The sequence below is a fragment of the Macrobrachium nipponense genome, chromosome 4 (assembly GCF_015104395.2).
Source record: "Macrobrachium nipponense isolate FS-2020 chromosome 4, ASM1510439v2, whole genome shotgun sequence".
Classification (NCBI taxonomy): domain Eukaryota; kingdom Metazoa; phylum Arthropoda; class Malacostraca; order Decapoda; family Palaemonidae; genus Macrobrachium; species Macrobrachium nipponense.
The window spans coordinates 146,668,947-146,685,320 of record NC_061100.1 but is presented as its reverse complement, the minus strand read 5'-3'; the positions used below and the strand labels follow the sequence as shown (position 1 = coordinate 146,685,320).

Sequence of the window (16,374 nt, the reverse complement as noted above, 5' to 3'; positions counted from 1 at the left end):
AGAAGCCAAAGTAGCAATGTGCGAAGGGATTATTCAGCCATCTCCCCTTTATGGAAGTGAAATTGGATTATTGACCCAAATTTCCTATGGGGGAGTGAAGTGGGACTACTGAACAAACTTTCCCCTAGGGGAAAAATGTGCATGAGATAAGGAATAAGAGGAAAGAGGACTATATGGTACATGGTAAAATGATGCTGATCAGAATGACAGGTTGGTGGAAACAGTATGCAATTTTGAGGTGTTGAGAGGAAGTGCGGGATAGAGGGAGGGAAATAAATATTATATCCAAAGGGTTCCAATTGCTAGGAGTTGAAAGTGTTGTAGTGTGTTTGTAAAGGGGTTTGACGTACTGATGATAAGACTCCTACATAGGTACAGGAAGCGACTGAGGTAGTGGAAGCTTTCGACACACATTATTCATCCTCGATTTAGCGTCTACAGGATGGATGTTAATGTTACTATTTATAGTCTTTTCTCTGGAGCCACTGCTATTAGGAGAAACATTTCCTGCAATTATTAAATGTACGGACATACAGTTTAATTGCAGGCACGTGCATATCTCTGTCGGGGAAAAAGATAAATGTCAAAAGCAACTGCTTGGCTTCCAAAAAGAACAGCTGAGCTTCATATCACAGACAGGCAATTGCTGCAATTGTTCGGTGATATTGTTTAGCTTGTGATAGGAGTCCTTTTTGTAAAATATTGCAGCCAATTAACTGGGTAGTATTCATGCAATGTCCTGTTTACAAAAGCTACACTCATTCACATAAAAGATAATGAAGTATAAATAAACTTTTTTTGCGTAATCTTCAACGTTTGTCGTCAGTGACGCGACAAATCTGGAAAAATTTAAGCAAACGATAAATTCACGTCGTTCAGCCTATGGAAAGAGAGAGAGAGAGAGAGAGAGAGAGAGAGATTGAGAGGACGAGAGAGGACGAGAGAGAGAGAGAGAGAGAGAGAGAGAGAGCAATTTTAAATAGCAATCAACTACTTTTAACCTGTAAAAGAAGAAGAAGAAGAAGAAGAAGAAGAAGAAGAAGAAGAAAACAGAATACTTTCACCTTTAAGCATTCAGAGATCGGGACATCAAATAGAATATGATTCGACGATTGAGCGATTCGATTGCCTTTGTTTCTGTCATCGAACCAGATCTGTTTCATCGAGGACCGAACTCTGATGAAATAACTGTACGTTCGGGCAGTGTTTCGAAATCTGGCATTCTCTCTCTCTCTCTCTCTCTCTCTCTCTCTCTCTCTCTCTCTCTCCAATAATCTGTCTGTCTGTCTGTCGGTCTATCTGCGTTAGATCCTTTGAAATCCGTATTGAGAGCCAACGGTAATAGATAAAATCGTTAGGCATTATAGTTTATTTTTGCATTATAGTTTATTTTGCATCCCAGACCACCGCAAGCAACGATAGTGATGAAAATGAATCAAAGCATCATAATGTTTTTATAAAGGCCTAATTCAGTACATATAGCGAATGTTGTTAAAAAAGGTGAATTATCATTCCTCCACGGCGTATTAGCTCCGCTACATTAATCAGTTTTACCTGTTGTTTTGTTATCTTGTGTAAGGATTCTTTTTACAATTTTTTCCTGTATATTGTCTTGTTCATATTGTTTCTATTATTGTTTTTCTTTTACTCTGATTGGAATACTGACGGGAGATGCAGAGCAAAAATTGGGACTAGAGCATTCTACCAAGCCCAAGCGCCGGTGGACGCATTGCAATGTTCGTGGGTTACTTGTTAATGTTTGTGACCATATAGCTGCTTTCAGCTCGAACTAAGCTTCAAGAAATAAACTCTTCATAAATGATAGGAAAGACATTCTTTTAGGCCATGGGAAGGCAGTCTGGTAGGGGTAAGGGGAGGGTATTCTTTTACGGCAAGGGAACATTCTTTTAGGACAAGATGGAGGCATTCTTTTAGGGTGAGGAGGAAGGCATTCTTTTAGGACAAGGAAGAAGTCAGTCTTTTTGGGCAAGAAGGAAGGCAGTCTTTTAGGGCAAGAGGGAGGGCATTCTTTTAGGGCATGGGGGAGGGCATTCTTTTAGGACTAGGGGGAGGCCATTCTCTTAGGGCAAGGGGGGAGTATTCTTTTAAGACAAGGAGGACGGCATTCTTTTAAGACAAGGAAGATGACATTCTTTTAGGGTAAAGGGGAAGGCAGTCTTTTAGGGCAAGGGGTAAAGCATTCTTTAAGGGCAAGGGGGGGGGGATTCTTTTAGTGCAAGGGAGAGGTTATTGCTTTAGGGCAAGGAAGAAGACACTCTCTTGGGCAAAGGGGGAAGGCATTCTTTTTATGGCAAGGGTGAGGGCATTCTGCTAGGGCAAGGGGGAAGGTATTCTATAATGTTGAATGAATACCCTGCTTTTCAGAAATCCTGTTATAGAAGTGGCTGTTTTGATGTTCAGGTTACACAGACATTACGACCTTCATTGGCGTTCCATCATTTGTCATATTATTCATGTTTATATGATGCTGTTTCTAACCGCATTGTCAGAGATATGAGTATTTACTTTATGATCTGGGTGAATCTGTTTTTCTTACTAAATGCCACGGAATAAGATCTTTTGATATTGTGTATCCGGATGTGATTATGTCACAAATAAAGCCCCTCACTTGTCTTGTAGCTACAATACTCACCGATATCCCTGGAGGTACTGCCCTGTGGGCATTCTGTTTGTAATAATAATAATAATAATAATAATAATAATAATAATAATAATAATAATAATAATGTGAAATAAATCCATTTAACTTTCATAAAAAATTTTTGTACTTACATCTGTGTATTTGTTCTACCATTTTAGTAACCTATGTGACTACGAGATCTTTATAAATTATAACAAAAATAAAAGAATAAAACAGCCTCTCATGCTATCCCCTACTTGGTGAAGATGCAGAAGGTGACATTAATTACGGTTAACCAAGAGCTGCCGTAAGTGAACAACAATGGTGCAGCGCTCTCTGCATCCCTATGAGACTCGCAAACAATATATATTATTTCTCCAGCTTCGTTAGCGTCTGAATACAAAAGCCCTTCGTCACAATAACCGATTAAGGAGAGCACTGAATTTGGAAACGATTTAAACCCTTGAAGAAGGTTTCGAGACTTTAAAATGGAAGATCCTCAACCTTCACCTTTAAAAAGGCTAAGGTTTGTGGATGGTCGGGCGTTCAGTAGATGGGAGTCACATGATCCTTCTACTGAGGATAAAAAAAAGGTTTACAGTTTCATGCGACGAGAGAAATTCTACTCTCCAGCGTTAATTGGATTCTATCGCGTAGTTAGTTCGTGTTACTTCTCTGGCTTATTGTTTGTATCGTTTTATTTACTTTACCCATTCATCTTTGTTCTTCTCCATTAAGAGGGCTGTTCATTTAGCGTTCCAATTCTCACATAATACCAATATGCCAATCATTTTGTCTAGTTTTGTTATTATTGTACAGAATTCACACTCCTTCTTGAAGTAAAGCCAGACTTTTGAACATTTAAACGAAATGCACCTTAATTCGTCACAAATTTAAACGGATGGTTGCCGGGGGTAGGGTGATGGAAGAGAGACGGCTGGACAGGAAATTTAATATACCTTTCTTAGGAGATTAAAGGTTGAAACATTTTAGTAAATGAGAGCATCTTAACCTACCAATAATTTTTTTCTCTTATTTTGGCTCTTTATCAATCTCCACATTTTCCCACAGCATTGAAATAGTAAGTATATCTTAGTTTTACCAGACCACTGAGATAACTAACAGCTCTCCGAGGGCTGGCCCGAAGGATTAGATATATTTTTACGTGACTAGGAACCAATTGGTTACCTAGCAACGGGACCTACAGCTTATTGTAGGCAGAGCCGAGAATCGAACTTCGGACCACCGGAATGGTAGACGAGCGCGAAATACACTCGGCCAACGTGGAACTTGAAATAGCTATCAAAAATAGAAGTCCTACAGGGGTTTATTCTGCATTCTAAAAACTGCGAAAGTTTTTATGGTTTTGTGAAACAAAGGCTCCTGATCCTCTTACATTGCAAGTTTTGAATCTCTCTTGTCGTGTCATTTTCCCCATTTTATGCAACCGAGAGGCAAGACTTGTTCTGGTTTGTTTACTAAAGAAATTATATATAACGTCGTTGTTTCCTTTATAAAAACGAATTGCTATGGTTTATGGATTATTCCCGAGTCTTTTTGCGAAAAGAACCAAAATATTTCGAGAGGATAAAGAACGATGATTTTTGCCAATGAAAGATTCGCTGACGTTAAGATTATGGAGCTTTTCGAAATCAGCTGAGTAAGAAATCCAGATTTTAGATTGTGTGATAAGAGGAAATAACAAGGAAAGACTCTCAAGATAGCGGTCGATGCACATCAGCGAAGGTTTATTGGTTATTGCAACGGTTTTGTTATCATTCTTTAGCTTTAAATTCAAGACAAGCTAATCGGATGGTGTAAATCGTAGACGACGCATCCGGGGAAGAACGGATATATTTAATACAGAAGATGAGGATTAGGTAGCATAGAATTTGATCTTTTCTAAAAAGGATGCAGTACATGTTTTAGGGGCAAATATAACGTACACAACCATGGCGAATTACAGTAGGCTGTATGAAAGGAATGTTTGATATACTAATATCAAGACACTGAAAATCCATCAGCCTTGAACAACGTGTTGGGTATTTTTATCACTGAATTATCCAAGGTATTCCTCGAGAGTAACAACGAACGACACCCCCCACCCCCCGCCCCCGATACAGGCATTTAAACCACACCTCTCCCCCCCAATAATAATACTAACAATAATAATAATAATAATAATAAACACATGGGTAATGCCAGTAATCAGGTACAGCGCAGGAATAGTCGAATGGACGAAGGCAGAACTCCGCAGCATAGACCAGAAAACTAGGAAACATATGACAATACACAAAGCACTACACCCAAAAGCAAATACGGACAGACTATACATAACACGAAAGGAAGGAGGGAGAGGACTACTAAGTATAGAGGACTGCGTCAACATCGAGAATAGAGCACTGGGGCAATATCTGAAAACCAGTGAAGACGAGTGGCTCAAGAGTGCTTGGGAAGAAGGACTGATAAAAGTAGACGAAGACCCAGAAATATACAGAGACAGGAGAATGACAAACAGAACTGAGGAATGGCACAACAAACCAATGTACGAACAATACATTAGACAGACTAAAAACTAGCCAGCGATGACACGTGGCAATGGCTACTGAGGGGAGAGCTCAAGAAGGAAACTGAAGGATTGATAACAGCGGCACAAGATCAGGCCCTAAGAACCAGATATGTTCAAAGAACGATAGACGGAAATAACATCTCTCCCATATGTAGGAAGTGCAATACGAAAAATGAAACCATAAATCACATAGCAAGCGAATGCCCGGCACTTGCACAGAACCAGTACAAAAAGAGGCATGATTCAGTGGCAAAAGCCCTCCACTGGAGCCTGTGCAAGAAACATCAGCTACCTTGCAGTAATAAGTGGTACGAGCACCAACCTGAGGGAGTGATAGAAAACGATCAGGCAAAGATCCTCTGGGACTATGGCATCAGAACAGATAGGGTGATACGTGCTAATAGACCAGACGTGACGTTGATTGACAAAATCTAGAAGAAAGTATCACTCATTGATGTCGCAATACCATGGGACACCAGATTTTAAGAGAAAGAGAGGGGAAAAAATGGATAAGTATCAAGACCTGGAAATAGAAATAAGAAGGATATGGGATATGCCAATGGAAATTGTACCCATAATCATAGGAACACTAGGCACGATCCCAAGATCCCTGAAAAGGAATCTAGAAAAACTAGAGGCTGAAGTAGCTCCAGGACTCATGCAGAAGAGTGTGATCCTAGAAACGGCGCACATAGTAAGAAAAGTGATGGAGTCCTAAGGAGGCAGGATGCAACCCGGAACCCTACGCTATAAATACCACCCAGTCGAATTGGAGGACTGTGATAGAGCAAAAAAAAAAATATAATAATAATAATAATACGCTAACTATAATTAAAGAAACCTAATGTACAATTAGCAAACCAAATTACGAACGAGGGTGGCTTTTTGAAATGGTTTGGATTTAGGCAAGCAGATAATAATACAATAAGTTACAATTTCTAACGTGACTAAAACAAATCTAAACTGTTTTTCGTGACAACTGTTAGGAAGACCTAATATAGCAATCAAAGTGTAAACACTGATCAACATGTAGAATGAAGAAAATAAGGGGATAAACTCTGGTTTGAACAGGAAGTATGCTTAGCAGGTATGATATACTATGTTCAGTAGGCGGAGATGACACTCACATATTACAAGACAGTATTTTCTCCGCATCCGCTTCAAACGAGACTTGAGCCTTGAGACTTGTACCTTGCGAGACCTTAAGCCTCCCAAAAAGGGATGATGCAGAAATGAGAAAATATACGTTATAAAAGAAGATATATATATATATATATATATATATATATACATATACATATATATATATATATATATATATATATATATATATAACATACATACATTTAGGGAAACGGAAACAGTAATTAGAAAAGTATTTGGTCATTTACTTCCATTTTATTTTAGTTAAAGAGATTCCTCCTCGTACCATGTACCCAGTGGACTCTTTCATTCATGTATTCATTATAAAATTAATAAATAAAAAATAAGAAAAACGCATCACGCTAATCAGTATTCTGTGTAAAGTTTTGATTAAAATCAAATTATAATGATTCTCTTTCAAATATTAATTTCGTTCGTCTACGATAGCGAAAAATTCGTATGAAAAAAACATGATTGATTCCAGATAAAAATAAACCCAATGGACGAATCAAAATCCCTTCATTCAGAGAACGAAAAATAAATATAATTTTTTAAACCCATCAGTCGAAATGTGGCCTCACTTTTTATCTCTTTCGTAAAAAGACTTTTACGCTGACGTGTCTTGCAATGTTTCCGTTTTCTTTCAACATTGGAATTTTGTAATAATAATGTTTTTGTTAGTTTGTTTGTATGGTGTTTTTACGTTGCATGGAAACTGGTTATTCAGCAACGAGACCAACGGCTTTACGTGACTTCCGAACCACGTCGAGAGTGAACTTCTATCACCAGAAATACACATCTCTCACTCCTTAATGGAATGGCCGGGAATCGAAACCGCAACCACCGAGGTGGGACGCAAACACCATACCAATCACGCCCCTGAATAATAATGGGATGATGATGATGACAGCGATGATGATAATACTCATTAACATGAAAAGTATTAAAGTGTATCTTGGGTTAAATTTCTCCGTATGGTGTACTTGAAACTTTTTTCTTCACGGGAAAGTTTAACCGTTTATATTAGGTGCCTTAGATATATTATAAAAGGAATTGCAATTTTGAGTTGATAATGCAAGTCATTTGAAAAATTGTTGACAACAATTAATAAAAGAGAAGCAGGGGAACAACTGAGATACAGCCCAGCCATTACAGCTCAGCCATTACAGCTCAGCCATTACTGAGAGCTTATAACTGAGTTGCTGACAAGTATTTATTTGCTGGGCAGGTTTCAGAGTAGGAAACACTCCAAAGCTAAAGATGGGAATAACAAATCTTCATTTTATATATAAGTGGATGTGATAGACATGAATGTATCTATTACAATAATGAAAGTTTTGCTTATAAGAACTGATAAGATGAGTCAGAATGCTTTGTTTAGGATAGTGGATTGTTTAACATAAGGTGTGATGCGGAAAGATTTGCAGTAATTAGTTTTGATGCACTGTTTGCTAAGAGAGTGTTTTATGAGAAGTTAGGAAAGTAACGGATGATTTACATGAACTAAGAATTTGCTTAAAACAGAATAATAATCTTTCAGTCGATGCATCAGTTGTAGCTGATAAGATCTCTGTATAACTGTAAGAAACATCCTCCTGTGCAAGTTTCCTACAAATAGGTGTAAGTCAGTGGTTAAACAATGAATGTGGTAGGCATTTGTCTTGTTATTCCGACATATGTCTCAATTTATAGCGATGATTTATTTCCTATGCGACACCAACACACACACGCGCGCGCGCACACGGTGAGACACTTACCTTTATCTGGCACTCAGCTCTGAGCTCTGAATTTTAAGGTCCTTCAGTCCCACCTCCTCCTCTTTAAAATGTAACCACTATTAGATTTTGTTTTTCTCACGTTTATGAAATTATGAATCCTTTTCGCCTGACCATATGATCATTCTAACTCATAACACTGTTATAATAGCCTTTCTACTACCGCCATTTGGTTCTGAATTCCCGTTCAATTAACATTTGATTAAGAAATATATTGAGCAAACAATCTGTTTAGTATCTTGTTATTTTTCTCTTTCACTCACTTTTAATACTTACACTCAACTTTCTAAGAGTAATTCTAGATTAACAGTAACCTCATGTTATATCCCCAGGCTTCTTATTTTTTTTATTTTCTGCAGAATTGCTGCTACCTCTCTTATATTGCTTACTCTATGAGTCACCCCCTGATCAGTTGCATATGCTCCAGATACGTGAATCAAAAGCTTCCATTATTCATGAAGTATGCTAATTATACTCCATCTTTCTGGCATCCATTACCTCACATAAAACGCTTACTGCCATTCACTTTCGTTGTTTTTCTGTCAAAACCTTTCAAATGCTTTTATTGGTCTCTGCAACTCTTCTTCATTATATCAAGTTTGAACTATTAATTATCAATTGCGAGCTTCACGTAATTCATGCTTCATTTACGACTTCCTTTCATAGCCAAAGCTTTCCACCTACGCCAGCTGAACTTTCCTTGATTTCCTACACCGTCAAATATTGAACAGCAGTGAAAACAATGTATCCTTCTTTTGACCCACATTTACACCAGATCAGTCTCTACCATCGCTACTTTTTCTTAAACATGCTTCGCTTTCAATGTAACACTTTCATTCATCATCAACAAATAGTGTTCTTAAAGACCCTGAGCCTCCTGTTTATTTACGAATGATAAAGTTTTTTGCTCTGTTTTTTAGGCTTAAGTTTGACATATGTACCTCTCCCCATTTAATCTCAAACTTTTCGCAGAACTTTTTCAGTTCAAACATACTTTCACATATTCTCTGCCATGGTAAGACATAATGCTCTTCCTCTACATGAAACACCTTATTTTTAGATTTTCAAAAAATGCAAAATCTCTTGCCGTGAACTGCGTGACATGTTGAACATTGTGATAAATGTTATAATGTTAAGATTATTACAGGAGCTTGTAATACCCCTCAATGCCATTAATAAAACCATTTTTACGCGAAGTAAGGATTGTCTTCGCAACAGATTTTGTACTTGACACACACACACATACACACACACACACACACACACACACACACACACACATATATATATATATAGATCTGTTGGATAATATATATACTTATAGTGAAGATCAAAGGATATATATTAAGATATATATATAATGATGAGGATGGAGAAAAGCAGCATAATATCATACATAGTATCATTTTAGAGACTTTAGTATTATATCATACATAAACATTGGGTTAATATATAAAACATACACATACATAAATAATATCCTACAGTATATAAGATATTAATTAAAAATAGGATAATATATCATAAAAGTTAAAAAACATATATAATATTTAAAAAAAATAAGTAATATAAAAAAAGTATATTAACTAAAAAATTATATATATATAAAAAGTAGAAGGAATCATAATATTAGTTTTCTATATATAATACTATATATAAGGGATGAATTACTAATAGATATAGACATGTTATAATATTTAAGGAAAGAAGAACATACAATATATGCTATATATATAGGTATATATAGGAAGAATATATAGACCATTTTTATAGGGGGACAATATAAATTTAAGATATTATATACTACCATATATATGAGTATAGGTAGATATATATATATATATATATATATATATATTTAGATATATATATATATAGAGTATATCTATATAGATATATATATTTTATATAGGATCTATTATATATCTATAATATATGATGCTACTAAATATATCGTAGTACTAGTAATATCCGTATATATATATCATCAAGCTATATATATATATCTATCTATAATATATAATATCTATATTATATAGATATATATATCGTATATATAATAATATATCGTATATATAAAAATATAATATTATATATATATCTATATATATATATATAGATATATATTATAATATAATATAATTCATATTTATATATATATCTACTATATCTATATATATATCTATATATATATATTATAATATAGATACACTATATATATATTATATATATCTATATATATATATATAGTATTATATAGATATATATATCTATATCTATGATAGAATATAGATATCTATATAATATATAAGATATATATATATATATAGTTAAATATATATATAGATATATATATATATATATATATATATATAGAGATATATATATATATAATATATATACTATAATATATAGAGAATATACTATATAGCGATATATATATAATATATATAATATATCTATATATATATAAATATATATATATATATATTATCTTCTTTCCCACCGTTATCTCTACATTAAAGGGCAGTTGCCGTACGGTGCCCGTCCGAATATTTCAAAATTTTTATAAAGTATTTTATGCTTGCATTTATTGGTGTGCTGTCTGATATTTGAAAATTCAGGATTAGCAAGTCTGTTACCAGTTCGATAGCTAACGCCCTTACGGCAATTAATTCTGACCTTTAGTAACCTCAGTCTGGTTCCCATGTAGGGCCCTAGATTACATCTAGGGCAATTAAACTTGTATACAACACGAGGTCATCATTGGGTCAAGTTTATCCTAAATTTAAATAAACTACCTAAACTAAGTGGATTTGCCGAGATGATATCAAATCTGATAGCTGGTATATAATTAGAGTTTAATTTAAAGCCATAATAACAGTGGCTAGTTTCAAATATTGGTAGTCAATGTTGTTATGGCTTCAAATCAAACTCTTTATCCACATTACTTCATCGTGCATTCTCACTGACATCTACTATGAGATTTAAAATTTTTGTCTCGGTATTTTTCCGAAATAATTTTTTTTCTGTGCATTTGACAAAGATATTACTCAGCCATAGTATACTTTACATCCCTACCTAATTTTTGGCAGCATTCTTTATTACTTATATTAGAAGAAAGTATATTCATAAGAGTGAAATAAAGCAGCCGAAGCCAGTGGCAGAACACTAATGCATGGGTTCAAAGTTATACGTGACATAGACGTCCCAACTCCTCCCACAAGATGATGACGACAACCAGCTATTTCTGAAATTTTGAATGAATTGTCGTACCTTGTCAAGGCTTGAAGAATGGTGGCTATAATAAGTCATCGTTCCCTTGGTTGCAGGATAGCTTTTGTGATTCGACTTGCACAACTGTTTAGAAGTGAGGAGGCCTGTGGCAAACCTTACATAAGCTTGAATAGGTAAATGAATAATAAGGCCCTTTTTTCGGTAAGGAGCACACCCGGACATCAAAGGCTACCAAGTCGTCGTCATTTGTTGACTTCCATAAGGTGCAGAAAGATTATTATATCAGTAAGGACACCAAGGCCAAAACCCGGAACAGCATTTTGTACAACTTTATTGGGACATGTTTCGAGTAGTACTATCACTCGTTATCAACCTACAAAAATAAAATGAATGACATTATAGTTCTTGCAATCAAATTTACAATAATAAAATATGTATAAAAATTATAAGAGTACGTTAAAAGATAGCTAAAACTTAAAAAAAATTATAAAAAAAAAATTGCTAAATGAAACAATTGAGTAGATAAAATAAAATGAAGCAGAATGCAAATTTAAGTCACAAAAACGGATGGTACAAAAGAACAGTAAATATACTAAGTCGATATACAAACCAGCAGGATGCAGACTAAAAACACAAAAGTGAGGTAACAGCTACATTTCTAGCCAAGGACGACTTAATCTTAACAGAATATAAAACTTCTAAAATGTCGAGGTCTGTAGCAAACTGGGCAGAGGTTAAAATAGAAAAATCATCGATATGTAAAGGGTGACCAGACTCCTCGCTGTGTTCCCTAATTGCACTATAACTAGGTCTTGTAAGATAATTGCCTGTACGAAATGACCTACCAAGGTGCTCAAACCATCTCATCCAAGCTAATCTGGTAGTTTTTCCGACGTAAGTGGCATCACAACCACTGCACTGCCATTTATAGATCAGATTGGAGCGAAGGCTTGTTGGTATAGGGTCTTTAATTTTAAAGAAATTTCCTAATTTATTTTTTAAAGTAAAATATATTTTGATATCTAGCTAAGGATAACCAATGGACAAAATAGAAATCAATTGCTTTTTTAGATCGTAACTATGAGTTCCAGTAAAAGTTAAAGGTAAATAAATAACAGGTTTCTTTACGTTAGTAGTAGTTTCAGGTTGTTTTTTTACATATAATTTTGAAAGTTGTTTACCAATATAGGTATTTACGTAATTTCAAGGGTAGCCTTGTTTTTTTTGAAGATTGGCCTTAGAAATTCCAATTCTTCGTGTAAATTCAAATAGCTAGAACAAATTTATATGCTCTGGTAACTAGCGTAAATATTAAATTCATCTATTTCAAATGTGTAGCTGATTGAAATTTAGACATAAGACCTGTGAAAGTAGGCTTTCTAAAGACTGAAGTGTGAAATTTATTATTAAGATTTTTAACTTGAATATCTAGAAAAGCAAGTGTATGATTATCTTCGACTTCAGATGTAAATTCTATATTTATATGCTTACTATTAAGGTACTCTAAAAAACGAGGAATCTGGTCACGACTCTTAAAAATTAAGAAAGTATCATCCACATACCTCCTGTACAATAAGGGCTTAAAATCTAAAGGGCAATCGTCTAACCATTTCTTTTCCATAAAACACATAAAAGCATTAGCCAGAGATGGTCCTATACTGGATCCCATACTTACACCATCAATTTGCTTATATAACAAACTGTTAAACAAAAAATAACATTCTTTGGTAGCTAGGATTAAAAGTTCCTTTAACTGAGACCTGTTGAACCCGTTGACAGTATCATTATTATTTTTAAACAGCTCATTTACACAGATGTCAATCGTCTCATCCAGTGGAATTTGAGTGAAAAGAGACTTCACATTAAATGATGCCATAACCATCTCTGGCTAATGCTTTTATGTGTTTTATGGAGAAGAAATGGTAGACGATTGCCCTTTAGATTTTAAGCCCTTATTGTACAGGAGGTATGTGGATGATACTTTCTTAATTTTTAAGAGTCGTGACCAGATTCCTCGTTTTTTAGAGTACCTTAATAGTAAGCATATAAATATAGATTTTACATCTGAAGTCGAAGATAATCATACACTTGCTTTTCTAGATATTCAAGTTAAAAATCTTAATAATAAATTTCACACTTCAGTCTTTAGAAAGCCTACTTTCACAGGTCTTATGTCTAAATTTCAATCAGCTACACCTTTGAAATATAAGATGAATTTAATATTTACGCTAGTTACCAGAGCATATAAAATTTGGAATTTCTAAGGTCACTCAGTCGACGAAATATCAAGTACACAATTAACTAGCAGCTTAGACCAGCAGAGCCATAATGAGTATTACCTAAAGGACTGTCCACACGATCGGGCTTGATCGGCGGACTTCCCCTCTAACGGGCACGCTTGACGGGCAAACCGTCAAATTGCCCGATGGGTCTTGTAGCAAAATCACCATGGTGGTGCCCGATGCTTGAGCTTCTACCCTGGCAGACGTACATTAACCATATACATTTCTTTTACTGAGCCATTCTTTGCACCATATTCTTTTCTTTTTCATCACACACACAAAGCAATTATCATGCTACACTATCGTCTTCTTTGCGGTAGGCACCATATTTATCGTACCGCACTGAACACACTACTGGTATCGTCGGGTACGCCCACCTCTCCATCGCCTCACCCATGTGGACAACATTCACGGGTAAGCCCGCCAGAATTTGCCCGTCAACCCCGGAGCACGCCGATCAGCCCCGCTCGCGTGGATAGGTCTTAACTCGTACGTGTTTTTGCTGGGTGGTTGCACATTTCAACTTCTGGACTTGATACCAAGAATTTTCAGTAGCCAAAATTCAGCTGAAAATCAGGAATGAAAGAAGGCAACATGGTGGCACTGAGGCAGAAAATAAAAAGAGTGCACTATAACTAAAGGAGGAAATTTCTAATGAATTTGATATCTTGAAAAATTAAAGGACCTAACAGGGAATAGATGCATTGACGATGGGGCCAGTTCTCAGATAACCCATTAAAAAAACTTTGTTCACGAAGTGGCCTCTTCAAAAAAGACCGAAGTTGTGTCTGAATGAACCGTAGGTAAGGGAATTCTTATACTGAGTTTAACACTGCTCCCAGCAAAATGAGTAGCGGTGCAGATACTAAGACAGAAAATAAATCTAGTTTAACAGCAAGTTTTCTTTGAAGAGAAAGTTTCTCGCTTCTGAAAAAGCTTCGAAGGCCTAAGTTCAGAAGTGTTTAATAACTTATATAGACTTGTAAACTTCATTTTGTTATCATATAATGATACATTGTTATCGTATGGCGCTCAAACGTGAGGAAATAAGATGGGTTACATACACAGGGGAATAAATGTATAAGGGTTAAGCCTCATGGTTACTGGAAAACTAGGTTTCATCTAATTTACAAATAAAGGATTGAAAATCACAGACCATTCGGAAAATTATTACTCCTGCACAAACACTGTTTGCGTGAAAATGTATGCATGATGTATAAAAAAATCCCGGTTAGGTTTTGACTTACAAAAATACCGAGAGGGAAAACGGGAATAACCAAAACAAGAACTTCCTCTGCTTCGCAGATGCTGCGTTCTCACGGCAATTCACCAAACGACGAGTTACTGAATCTAAGACCACTTACTTAGGTCTCTGGAGACCTCGCGAACGGAAATTGGTTTTCCAAACGTTTCTTGAAAAAAAAATACATATCTTACAAACTATTCTCCAGTCTTCAGTGTGGTTGCATGTGCGAGAAAACTAGAGAACAAAATGAAAAGACTGAAGTACCTTCCTTGTTCTCTCAGTGGTTTTCAATATTTTACAAAAATTTTGAAGCATTTTGTGAAATAACATTCTTTAGTAGACGTAAGAGTTAAGCCTTCCCATTATGCATCTTTCTATTCTTTGCATGTACGCCCATGCTATTTATTTGTGTGTACAATATCAACATATTGAAAAGCGCAGATTTTTCAACGCAAATTTTCAAAACTCTTCTACCATTGTATTTCCCATAATCTATCAGAAATTTATTAGGAATTAACATTTCCCTTCCGAGACCATTGGCTAATTGAGATTTGTCAGAATACTTCAACCGACCTCGTTCATCTCAAGGGCCTAAGTTTGCTTCCTTGTTATCACAGAGCAGGATGTAACAGTGCTTGATAACAAGGATTTGCACAACCTTGGGGTGAGTTCTTTACTTCATAGTGCATTTAGAATCAACTTCCTGAATGTGACTAACAATGAATATTGTTATGTACCAGGTTGTTGGGGCGTACTGTGCAAGCTGGAATCACCCAATCCCATACCTACCCCGCCCCACCCATGGCGGACAAACAAGTTTGCATGAAGAGGGTGGGTGCCTCCCCTACCCTCCCGTTCCCCTTCCTAACCTAGCCCCACCAGGGCTGGACAAACTGGTTTGCATGGTGTGGGTGGCTGTGTCACGTCTGTCTTACTGTCACCCAGGGAAGGACAAAACAAGATCAGAGCCTCTCGGATTTTTAGATTATAGAATATATACTATATATATATATATATATATATATATATATATATATATATATATGCTATATATATATGCATATATATATATATATATATATATGAATATATATATATATATATATATATATATATATATATATATATATATATAATATATATATCAAAGCACAATAATTAAACGAAGGTGTAATTCTCACAAGATTTTGTAAAGGTGGCCTCATTTAGTTAATGGAGACTGATGAGACATCGTAAAGGAGAACAGCTATTTTTTTCAGATTCATCAGAAAAATACAATAGTTGGCTAATGGGCGTGTCTCATTAAGCAGGAATGGAGGCGTCTTTGTGACTGTGACAATAAATTGTTTGGAAGGGAGCTGGAAAGAGGGCAAAATGTTCCTACAGACACAAACACACACACACACAAACAAAGGGGGAGAGGGGATGAGAATCAGTTTAATAAACAAATTCAAAACAGACAGACAGAAAGACGCCCAATC

General features: G+C 35.5%; 1 protein-coding gene across 2 annotated transcripts in view; it reads left to right on the top strand.

Annotated features, from left to right (window-relative positions):
* LOC135211272 (pinopsin-like) overlaps positions 1-16,374 on the top strand; it is a 175,004-nt gene that overhangs the window by 119,710 nt on the left and 38,920 nt on the right. The window lies entirely within an intron of this gene.